This window comes from Fukomys damarensis, unplaced genomic scaffold (genome assembly GCF_012274545.1).
Source record: "Fukomys damarensis isolate Sample0158 unplaced genomic scaffold, DMR_v1.0_HiC HiC_scaffold_20, whole genome shotgun sequence".
In the NCBI taxonomy this organism is placed as follows: Eukaryota; Metazoa; Chordata; class Mammalia; order Rodentia; family Bathyergidae; genus Fukomys; species Fukomys damarensis.
In genome coordinates, this window is record NW_022900932.1 from 43,353,787 (window position 1) to 43,367,058 (window position 13,272).

At 37.3% G+C, this 13,272-nt stretch overlaps 1 protein-coding gene across 1 annotated transcript in view; it reads left to right on the forward strand.

The window, feature by feature from the left end:
* Positions 1-13,272, forward strand: part of Plce1 (phospholipase C epsilon 1) — a 226,551-nt gene that overhangs the window by 175,100 nt on the left and 38,179 nt on the right.

A 13,272-nucleotide genomic window follows, 5' to 3' on the forward strand; every position in this document is an offset into this window, starting at 1 on the left:
TTTTTCTTTTTTTTTTTTTTTTTTTTTTTTTTTTTTTTTTTTTTGGTACCTTGGGTCAAACTCTGAACCTTGTGCTTGTGAGGCAGGCAATGGAACCACTGAGCTAAATCCCCAGCCTTATCATCTCTATTTTGATCATCTTGATTTTTATTTTATTTTATTTTATTTATTTGTGCCAGGGATCAAACTTGGAACCTTGTGCTTATGAAGCAGGCAGCAGCACCACTCAGCTGAATCTCTGGCCCTTGATTTTGAATTTAAATTCTAAAATGGAAGGAAAGCAAAAAGGAGAACAAAAGGGAAGAGGGAGAGAGAGTTGTGGAGCCTTGAATGTGTTTATTGCTCAGATGAAACAGGGCTCCCAATTCCCACTAGCTTCTCTAGCCCACTGAGACTTTCTCTCAGGAGTGTTACATCCTTATGTCCCTTTGCCTTGCCTCAGATGTCACTGAAATTGTTGATGGGTGAGGGTCACGCCTGTTTTTTGTAAAGCTGGTATTAGCTTGTTTCGGGTAGAGCTATTTTTAAAAGGGTACATATATGTGGAGGTTGAAGGTCCACAAAACAGCTCCTTTAAAAATATCTAAAACTCAGGGCTGGGGATTTAGCTCAGCAGCACTGTGCCTGCTTCGTAAGTACAAGGTCCGGTGTTCAATCCCCAGTACCAAAAAAAAAAAGTTCTAAAGCTCATATAAAAGAAACCATGCAGTATTTAAGCTTCTGTGTTTGATTTATTTCACTTAACGTTATGATCTCACGGTACCTCAGTTTTCCTACAAATGATTCAATTTTACCTTTCTCTACAGCAGAGTAGTACTCCATTGTGTGTAAATACCACATTACTTTACCCGTTCATTTGTTGATAGACATATAGCCTGCTTTGAAGATTTAGCTGTTGTGAATTATGCTACTATAAATATGGGCATGGAAGTGTCACTGGGGATCAAGAGATCCTGCAAAGAATGAAAAAGGGAATTAAAATGCATTATATACATGTACCAACTCCACACAAAGAATGTAAACATTATGTACTGCAAATATGTGCTCTACTAATGAAAAGTCTGAAACTGTGTATCCTTAGAAGTCTTGGAGTACTCTGGAAGTATACATTCCCCAGCTGAAGTTCACATGCAATCCTAGACCAGGAACTGTGTAATTAACTGCCTTCTAGGTCCAAGCAAGAAACATCAAAGCATGGAGCCAGCTAGATACTTGAGAGACAGGGGTAGTAAAGAGGGAGTAGAGTGTGAGAACAGTTCTGAGTTTCTAAAGATTTATGGCTGAAGGTGTAGCTCAGTGGTAAAGCTCTTGCCTAACCTGCACGAAGCCCCAGGTTCCATCCCTAGCATTATACACACACAAAATTGTTGCACCTTCTGGATATTGTGGCATTCACCTGTAATCCCAGCAACTCGGGAGGCTGAGGCATGAGGATCATTTGAGCCCAGGAATTTAGGACCAGCCTCGGAAACATAGTAAGACCCCTATCTCTTAAAAATTAGAAAGAGGGCCTCCCCTCCATAGCCATACAGAGTAATTTTGTATTTAGAAAACCGTCATGAGTTTCCCCACCAGCTTTTCTGTTTTGCAAGCTAAACATTCTTGCTGTGTCAACTGTTCCTCATCAGATGTGGTTGCTAAGACTTTTCACTTTCCATTAAGAATATTTGCCTCCATCATAATGTTAAGTGAAAAAAATCAGACACACAAGCTTAAATATCTCATGGCTTCTCTTATATGAGAAACCTAAAGTATAAATAAATGAAAAGGCAAAATAAAAGATAATAGAAAGCAGGGAAATAGAACTTTTATAAATAGGAAGGGGACCGAGAGATGATGGAGGCATAAAAAGAATTAAGATGTATTATGTGCGTGTACTAACTCCCCAAAATGATTGTAATCATTACTAACTATAAACATGTACTAAAAAAGATAAAAATTTTAAAATATATTTTGGTCAAGATATGTTATGCGCATGTATGAAAATATCACAATGAAACCCATTACTCTAATCAATGACTAATGCAAAACAGAGCCTGATGACATATTTTAAAAGAACATTTTGGATATTCTTAAATTTGTGGATTTTTTTTTAATTTATTGGTAAATTCTAGGTAGACAGTATAGTTACATTCATTACTACGATCTTGTACCTTCACATGACAGGTCTTGGTTCTCATTTTTCCCCTTGTCCCTGCCCTCCCTTCACCCCCTCTTCCCCTCCCCACCTAAAAAGACTTTAATTCCATTTTTACATTTTCTCATATTTTTTCCCTTTCCCTTATTCCCCTTCCCCTACCCTTCTCACTGTCCCTACATCTTTAGTCCTTTTCTTCTTGTTTCACATTGCTAATTAACCCGTTAGGATCTTAAGTACTATTTTAGTTTTTCACACCAGAGAAACTATTTGGTATTTACACATGTGTGACTTATTTATTTCACTTAAGAGTATATCCTCAAAGTGTACCCATTTACCTATGAATGAATCTATTTTCTCATTCTTTATGGCTGAGGAGTATTCCATTTTATAGAAAAACCACATTTTCTTTATCCAGTTTCCAACTGATGGGCATGTGGGCTGTTTCCAAGTTTTAGCTATTACAAACTGTGCTGCTATAAACATGGGTGTGCATATATCACTGTGGTATAATTCTTTTAATTCTTTTGGAAAGATATCCAACAGATGGATGGCTGGGTCAAATGGAACCTCTAATCCTAGTTCTTTGAGGTATCTCCATATTGATTTCCACAGTGGTTGCACCAGTCTGCACTCCCACCAACAATGGAGAAGGATTCCTTTCTCCTCACAACCCCACCAACATTTATTGTATCACTCTTAAAATGTAACCTCCAGAACTAAGTCAGTACTAATCGAGTGGCAACACAAGAACAGTGAGATTGTCACCTCCTTAATTTGAACTTTAAACTGCAGTTAATGCAACCTCACACTATACTTGATTTTAAATTCTTTGATGCCCACAAAAGAATTTTGTTTTTAGTGTAGAAAACAAAAAAAAAACATTTTTTATATTGACTATTATTGCCTGGTCTTCCCACATTTTGAGGTTACAATAAATTTTAAGCTTTATATATTAAAGCCTCATATATATCACTATTAAATTTGTTCTCTCCAATTTGAGTGTCTTATTGGAATCCCCAATTTTTTTTTCATTTGTTTCTGTCCTGCACCAATTAGCTTCTGAATTCTCTTCATCCCAAGTACTCTGCAGACAAGAGCCTCATGGAGAGTCCTGTGGCCTTTTGAAAGAGCCCCTGTAGAGTCAGGGTGATTATTGCTCCTGTCTGGAGCTCTCTTCTCTACTTTTCTTCAGAGTGTGTTTCAGCTTCTTTATAAGTAGAAAACTGAGCCCTGGCCATTTGGTGACATTCTTATAGTGTCAGAGCCAGGACTCAGGCCCAGGTCTCCAGGAAAGGCCTGTGCCAAGGTGACACAGGAAGTCAGGATGTGGTGATATGAATCACTGTGGCATTTTTAGAATCGTTCTTAACTCTGAAGTCTAATGGACTAAATCATAATTTCCAGAGGAAAGGTCTGGCAATCTATTTAGTGAAAATAATTCTTACCATCCCAGAAGATTGATAAATGCTATATTCTTCAAAGTGGCTAAAGGGTTGCATGTGAAAGTCTTCTTCTAGCTAAGCCCACTGCACACTCTTTCTAATCCCCTTTTTATTTGATAAGTTTTAATGAACCTACTCATTATTCTGAAATTTTGTCAGATATCACCTTGATATTGTCCACAGTATAATTTCCACGAGTTACCTCTTCCATGTTTTATAAAGATGAGCCAATGTTATCACATTCCTAGTTTTCTAAAACCACTTACAGCCCCCCATCATGGTTTTCCAAGGAGTTTAGGCAGCGGTTTCCAGTCACACCTGCAAATCTTTTCTTTCAGTTGTCTGGCAGGTTGTGGATCTGGACCTGGTGCTCTAATCTGCTCCAATGTGCTCAGGCCTAACATCCACTTAGAAGGCCTGAGTTATTTTTGTGCAAAGAACTCCTTGCCAGCAAGGCTGGGTTGGCTCCAGGTGGAATTTCTGAAGCCCTACATCTTCCTTTGGCTTGTGCTGAGGATCTTCCTGAGACCTTCTACCCATACCCCACAGAATTCTCTAGGAGCCTGACCATGTTCTCCTGAACCCCACTCCTGTAGAGTCAGAATTCGCACTTGATCCTGAGGTTTGTGCCAGATTCCAGGAGAACAGAGAAGAGTAGGACACAGCTCCTGCCTAGCCCCACATGATCCGTTTTCTTATCTGAGCTCTGACTCCAACCTCTGGACCCATATCTAGGTTGCTTTTATATAAGAGCATGGCCCTCTTTACCTCAGAATAAGTAGGAGTATTACCTCTTGGCTGGATTATGTGTCCGCTTCTCCCATGCATATTACCTAGTGGAAACATTTTCATGTTTCAGGGGCATTGGTGTACTACATTCTAACATTGCTGTCCATGACTACTGAATGCTTTCTTTCTTCCACATAGTTCTGCAAGAGAGTTGTTGGTCAGGGTCTTGGCACCATCACTGTTAGCACTTGGCCTTACCTTGATTGCTGTGACTTAAGGCATTTCTCAAGTGTAAGTGACACACACTTGGTTTTTGTTGCTCACCTGGGCCAAGGACAGCATTAATCTTATGAGAATGAGAAAAGGAGAAAAATCCCCTGCTTAAATGAGCTTGAGAAATGCTGTACTAAAATCTTTGAAGAATCAGTGTCCTATACAATATTAAATGAAGGCTCTGTGAAGCCCTTAGTGGGAATGTGTGTCAATTTGGTTAAGCTACCGTGGCCAGACTTTCACTGTGTTTGTGTTTACTGAACTGTTAGTTTTCCATATAAGCTATTAACACACAGAGCTTCATAATAATCTACTTTGAGAAATCTCAGCCTAGACAATGTCTAGTTACCTGGAATGAACTGCATTTTAAGACATTTTATCTGGATATAAAAACAGACTAATTTGCATTTTCTTATATATATGTTTTTATAATAAAGGTAATATAATTACATTTCAAAAATTTAGGGAATAGATAAATATTTTAAAACACACAGAGGACTGGGGATGGAGCTCAGTGGTAGAACACTTGCCTGGCAGAAGGTCCTGGGTTAGATTCCCAGCACCACTATTGAAACAAACAAAAAACCATATATGTGTGTGTGTGTGTGTGTGTGTGTGTGTGTGTGTGTATGCCAAACAGAAACTGTATTATAAGAGTTCTTCAGCTACATAAGGGGGCCCTAGCCAGAGGCCAGCCTGGATACCACCACAATTGTGCATAGGCCCAAGCCAGAAGCTCACTCAGACAACAGGTCAGCTCAGGAATCCAGAAGGCAACCATTCCTAACCCAGGAATTGGTGTACTGGTGAGCAGTGGGAAAAAAGCTGCTCCATGGCTTGCTGAGACCACTGGGTGAGCAAAAAGTTGCCTCAGCAAAGGCACAGCAGGCTGCATCTGTTGAAATGAAAACACACGTAAACAACTCTCAAAACCAGCCTTCCAAGATCATCTAACTCAACTCCAAAGGGAAAAAAGATGGAACAAGCTGATACTCAATCACCTGGACTCTCTGAACTGGCAATGGAAGAGGATCTGGAAAAAAATGAAATCAGAAATAATTTCTACGATAACAACAGAGACTGTGCCCATAATGCAAGACATGACTAATAAATCTAGAGCAGACACAGATTTAAAAAATAGAGGAGCTGATAAACACAGTGGAATCCCAACATAGGAAACAAATGGAATCCATAAAACAGATGCGAACAGATTTCCAGTAGATTAAAAACTCCATTCAAAGTTTACACAGCAGAACAAGCCAATGTGAGGACAGAATTTCAGATATAGAAGATAGGATTGCAATTGGTGACAAGGAAAAGAAAAATTTCTTTAAAATAGTAAGGGACCATGAGAAATCAATCCAGCAGCTGCTAGACAATGCAAAGAAGAATAACATAAGATTGATTGGAGTCAGTGAAGAAACAGGAGTGCAGATGACATAAAAACTGTTCACAGAAGTAATGGCAGAAAACTTCCCAAGTAGGGGAAATGAACTTGACATACAAATAAATGAGGCATATAGGACTCCAACTAGCCTTGATCAAAAAAATCTACACATAGGCATATAATAGTTAAGATTCCAGAAAACCAACAGAAGAACAAAATTCTACAACCATTTAGAGAAAAGAAACAATTCACATACAAAGGAAAGCCCATCATAATCACAGCAGACTTCTCTACACAAAGGCAAAAAGAGCCTTAAGTATTTCAAGCTCTAAAGGAAAACAATGTCCAATCCAGACTGATGTACACTGCAAAACTATCTTTCAAACTTGATGGAGAAATAAGATAATTGCATGACAAAGAGCATCTTAGGAATGTCATGAATACCAAACCAGCACTCCAAAAAATTTTAAACAATATCCTAGAAAAAGAGAGTGAGGCTCACAACCCCATGAATCCCAGTAGAATGAATCCATCAAGCATGACAAGAAATTAAATACAAAGGGGAAAAATCCAACAAAAAGAAAAAGTCATGATAAGGATAAGCCAATACATATCAGTTATAACCATCAGTGTTAATAGTCTCAATTTACTGATCAAAAGAAATATACTGGAAGAATAGATCAAGAAGCAAGATCCAACAATATGCTATATACAAGAAACATGCTTAATTCAAAAAGAAACTCATAGACTGAAAGACATAAGAAGGAAAACAATACTCCATGCAACAGGAACCCAAAGAAAAGAAGGAGTAGATGTCCTATTTGCAGATAAAATACAATTTCAAATGAACAATAATTAAGAGAGACAAAGAAGGACACTACATCTTTGTAAAGGGAACAATCCAAGAAGAAGAGATGACAATCATAAATATATATGCACCAAACACTTGTGCACTCAACTATATAAAATAAATACTAAGAGACATGAAAAATCAAAGAAGCACTAATACAATAGTACTGGGGGACCTCAGTACCCCACTGTCACAAATAGAGTAACTAGACTAAAAAAAATGAATTACTAGAACTTGATCAAACTCTTGAACATATGAATTTAACAGATGTTTACAGAGTATTCCACCCTACAAAATCAGAATACGCATTCTTTTCAGCTGCACATGGGTCATTCTCCAAAACAGACAACATACTTGCTCATAGAACATGTTTCAGTAAGTGCAAAGGAATTGAAGTGATCCCCTGTATGTTTTCAGATCATTGTGCAATGAAATTGGAGATTAGTGGGCTGGGGATTTAGCTCAGTGGTTCCACCGCCTGCCTTGCAAGCGCAAAGACCTGAGTTCGATCCCAGGTACCAAAAAAAAAAAAAAAAATCAATAAAAAAACCCAATTCTAAAATGGGCATCTGAAATGAACAGACATTTCTCAGACAAAGAAATAAAAGCATCAAGTAAATATATGAAAAAATGCTCCACATCACTGGTCTTTCGAGAAATGCAGATGAAAACAACACTGAGATTTCACCTCACTCCACAAAGAATGGCTGCTATCAAGAAATCACACAACAAATGTTGGCACGGTTGTGGGGAGAAGGGAACCCTTCTCCACTGTTGGTGGGAGTGCAGACTGGTGCAACCACTATGGAAGTCAATATGGAGATACCTTAAAGAACTAGGATCAGAGGTTCCATTTGACCTAGCCATCCATCTATTGGGTATCTTTCCAAAAGAATTAAAAGAATCATACCACAGTGATATATATGCACCAATGTTTATAGCGGCACACTTTTTAATAGCTAAAACTTGGAAACAGCCCATCTGCCCATCAGTTGGAAACTGGATATTTCTATATATTTCTATATATATATTTCTATAAAATGGAATACTACTCAGCCATAAAGAATGAGAAAGTAGATTCATTCATAGGTAAATGGGTACATTTTGAGAATATACTCCTAAGTGAAATAAATAAGTCACACAAATGCAAATTCTGAATAGTTTCTCTGGTGTGAAAAACTAAAATAGTACTCAAGATCCTAACAGAACAATTAGCAATATGAAACAGGAAGAAAAGGACCAAAGGTATAGGGACAGTGAGAAGGATAGGGAAAGGGGAATAAGGGAAAAGGAAAAAAATATGAGAAAATGTAAAAATGGAATTAAAGTGTTTGAAGGTGGGGAGGGGAGGAGAAGGTGAAGGGAGGGTGGGAACAAGGGGAAAAAATGAGAACCAAGACCTGGCATGTAAAGGTACAAGATCCCAGTAATGAATGTAACTGTACTGTCTACCTAGAATGTACCAATAAATTCAATTTAAAATTTAAAAGAAAAGAAATTGGAGATCAGTAGCAAAAGAAACCACAAGAATTTCATAAACACATGGAAATTGAACAACACACTTCTGAACAACCAATGGGTCACAAGGAAATTAAAGAAGAAATCAGTTTCTACAATTAAATGACAATGACAATATACAACATATTAGAATCTATGGGACACAGTGGAAGCAGTCTTACAAGGCAAATTCATTACAGTGAATACTTACATTATGAAAATAAAGTGAGCTCAATTAACTTGATGCTGAATCTCAAGCTTCTAGAAAAAGAAGAGCAGGACAAACCCAAAGCTCATATAAGGGAGGAAATTATAAAGATCAGAGCAGAAATCAGTGCAATGGACACTAAAAACTATACCAAAAAAAAAAAAAATCAATGAAGCCAAGAGTTGGTTCTTTAAAAGAATAAACAAAATTTACAAACCCTTAGCCAACCTTATCAAAAATAGGCCCAAATTCATGCAATTAAGAATGAAAAGGGTGAGCTGGGCATAGTGGCTCATGCCTGTAATCCCAGCACTAGGGAGGCTGAGGCAGGAAGATCGCTGTGAGTTCGAGACCAGCCTGGGCTACATAGCGAGTTCCAGGTCAGTCTCAACTACATAGTGAGACCCTGTCTCAAAAAACAAAACAAAACAAACAAAAAACAAAAGAATGAAAAGGGTGAAATTACAATGGACCCAACAGAAATCCAGAGGATCATCAATACCTACTTCAACAACCTAAATGCCAATAGGATGGAAAACACAGAAGAAATGGACAGATTTCTAGTTACATATGAATTACCAAAGTTGAACAAAAAAGACCTAAAATTCTAAATAACCAATATCAGTCAATAAAATTGAAAACATAATTAAAAATTTACCAACTAAGAAAAGCCCTGGCACTGATGGATAATTCTACAGACATTTAGAGAGGAACTACTGCCACTACTGTTTAAACTCTTCAATGAAATTGAAAGGGAAGCAATATTTCCAATTTTATTCCTGAAAGCAAGCATCACCTTGATCCCCAAAGCAGAGAAACACCCAACCGAAAAAGAAAACTATAGGCCGAAATCACTAATGAACATAGATGCAAAAATCTTTAATAAGATACTGGCAAATAGAATGCAGAAGATCATCAAGAAGATTATACACTCTGACCAAGTGGGATTCCTCCCAGAGTGGCAGGGATGGTTCAAGATATGCAAATCAATAAACATAATACACTATATTAATAGAGCCAAGGAGAAACACCATATGATCATCTCAATAGATGCAGAAAAAGCATTCAACAAAATCCAGCATGCATTCATGATAAAAACCCTACAAAAAAACTAGAATAGATGGTATCTACCTCAATCTGATAAAAGCCATCTATGAAAAACTGACAGATAATATCACACTAAATGGTCAAAAAATGAAATCCTTCACACTAAAATCAGGAACAAGACAAGGATGTCCACTATCACCACTCCTGTTCAATATAGTTTTTGAAACACTAGCCAAGAAATTAGACAAGAGAAATAAATAAAAGGAATACAGATAGGAAATGAAGTTAAATTGTCATTATTTGAAGATTACATGATACTCTATATAGAAGACCCCACGAACTCCACTAGAAGGCTTCTAGATTTAATAACCAAATTCAGTAAAGTAGCTGGATACAAAGTCAACACACAAAAATCAATAGCTTTCCTGTACATGAACAACAGATTCCCCAAGAGAGAAATGAGGTAAACAACATTTCACAATAGCTTCCAAAAAATTGAAATACCTAGGAATCAACCTAATGAAAGAAATCAAAGACCTCTACTCTGAAAACTATAGCACTCTGGAAAAAAAAAGACTTTGAAGACAATATCAGAAAATGGAAAGACATCCCTTGCTTCTAGGTAGGAAGAACCAACATAGTGAAAATAGCCATACTTCCAAACTATATATGTTCAATGTATTCCCAGTTGAAATTCCATCAGCATACTTCACAGACCTTGAGAAAAATAAAAAAATTCATTTGGAACAAGAAGAGACATAGAATAGCAAAAGCAATTCTAGGCAATAAGGACAAGGTACCGGGTAGCACAATCCCCACCTTGAAACTATACTACAAAGCTACTGTGACAAAACAGCATGGTACTGGCAAAGAATCAAACCTAAAGACCAGTGGAATAGACTAGATGCAGAAACAACTCCAGACACACTCAGCCACCTCATCTTTGACAAAGGAGCCAAACACCCTCACTGGAGAAAAGATAGCCTCTTTAATAAATGGTGCTGGAAAAACTGGGTTACAATGTGCCAAAGATTAAAACTAGACCTATGGGGCCGGGGATTTAGCTCAGTGGTTCTACCATCGGCCTCACAAGCACAAGTTCCCGAGTTCAATCCCCAATGCCAAAAAACAAAACAAAATAAGACCTATATCTCTCACCATGCACAAAACTAAAATTGAAATGGATTAAAGATCTAAATATTAAAACAGAAACACTAAATGGCTGGAAGGGAGGTTAGGTAGAACTCTTAAAGACATTGGTATAGAAAAAGATTTTATGAACAAAACTTCAGTTTCAGTTACATGCAAACTAGCACAAAGAATCAACAAGTGAGATGTCTTTATTAAAAAGCTTCTGCACAGCAAGAGAAAACACCTACAGTGTGAAGAGACAACCCACAATGTGGGAAAAAATTTTTCTCCAGCTCTTCCTCAGACAGAGGTCTACTATCTAGAATATATAAAGAACTTAAAAAATCAGATTTCCCAAATATAAAGACCCAATTAAAAAATGGGCATCTGAAGTGAGCAGAGATTTCTCAGACAAAGAAATAGAAATAGAATAGCAAATAAACATGAATAAACATGAAAAAAACATTGCTGGTCATTTGAGAGATGCAAATGAAAACACTCAGATTCCACCTCACCCCAGAAAGAATGGCTGCTATCATGAAATCAACCAATAACAAATGCTGGTGGGGCTGTGGGGAAAGAGGAACCCTGCTCCCCTGCTGCTGGGAGTGCAGACTGGTGCAACCACTGTGGAAATCAGTATGCAGATACCTCAAAGAACTAGGATTAGTGGTCCCATTTGACCCAGCTACTCCTCTGCTGGATATCTTTCCAAAAGAATTAAAAGAATCATACCATAGTGATATATGTGCTCCCATGCTCATAGCTACACAGTTTGTGATAGCTAAAACTTGAAAGCAACCCAATTGTCCATCAGCAGGAGACTGGATAAAGAAGATGTGTTTTGTTTTGTTTTGTTTCTAAAATGGTCTACTACTCAGCCATAAAGAATGAGAAACTAGAAACATTTATAGCTAAATGTAGGCACATTGAGGTGATACTCTTAAATGAAATAAATAGGACACGTGTAAACAGCACATAGTTTCTCTGGTGAGAGAAACTGAAAGTGTAAATAAGGACTAAAAAGTATAATAGATAATGTGAAAGAGGAAGAAAAGGGATAAGGGAAAGGTGAAGTTGGAGGGGTAGGGAAAGGAAAGAAGCCAATGGCATTAATATGAGAAAATGAAAACAGTCTTTAAATAGGGAGGGGTGGAGGGGTGAAAGGAGGGCGGGAGAATGAGGAAAAAAATAAGAACCGAAATCGATTACACAAGGGTACAAATTTCCAGTGATGAATGTCATTACATTGCACACCTAAAATGTACCAGTAAAATTCATTTTTAAAAAAACCGAGCTGTTAACCTTGGTAAGATCCACAGTTCAAACTCAGGGGTTCCATAAATGTAAATGGCAAAAAAAGTTGCATCTTTACTTACCTCTAACTGAAATTTAGCATAGTCTCTCATTATAAATGTAGGGGACAAACTATAACAATGTTGGCAGTACTTGTGTCTTCATCACCAGTGGAAATGGAAGATACTGCTTCACAGTTTTGCTAAAATCTCTAAGAATTATGTATGTTCATTATATTTTCAAAAATATTACTTGACCTGCTATTACATGTTTTTACCATGTTAGTAAAGAAACACATATTCTAATAGCACAATGTGGGGGGGGTGTCTGTGTGTGTGCTGGAGATAGAACCCAGGATCCCACACATGCTAAGCATGTTCTGTACCACCCACTATGTCTCTAGCCCCACAAATTTATGGGGCTGTTTCACCTTCTTTTGTTCTGAGACAAGGTTTCACTATGTTTCCCAGGATAGCCTTGAATTCCTGACCTCAAGCAGTCCTCCTGCCTCAGCCTCCCAAGAAACCATAGGCACTTGCCATCATGCTTAGCTTCAAGTTAGTCCAGAGTAGCTGTCTGTCATCTGTCTCTTACCCTTTCTTCAAATAAATTCTTTTACTTTTAAAAAATGAATTTTTTAAATCTCTAATAATTCTATTCAACATCAGTGTTTAATTGTAAGCATTTAAAACATACTTCTGAGGAAGGATTCTACCTCAACAGACTGCCAGAAGGATTGTGACATAAAAACAGATCAAGAAGCCAGGCGTGGTGTGCACATCTATAATACCAGTTCTCTGGAGGCTGAGGCAGGAGAATTGCTGTGAATTTAGGTCAGCCTGGGTTACATAGTAAGTTCATGGCCAGCCTGACCTCATTTCAAAAAACAAAAGAACAAACAAAATTAGGAACCCCTGATATTTTAATGTTTAATATCTAGCCCTTTGTGTCATTGCATATAATTTTACTTTATATATAATTATATATACACATATGTATACATTTACATGTATAGATATTATACACACACATACACACACACACACACACACACACACTTCTGTTTTTTATTCAGTAAATTACCTCCCCCAGTGTACATATCAAGTTTCTTAAAGTTCCTATGCTTGTTTTGTTAACTTTATCTAGAGTTCAGGTAATGTCTGTTGAAAAACTTTTTAAACAAACAAATATTCTTTTGGTCTCTCTGTTAACAGAAATGCTAACCTTGCTCTCAAAGTCAGAGGACTATAGATATTTTGAGAAAAAAAAATT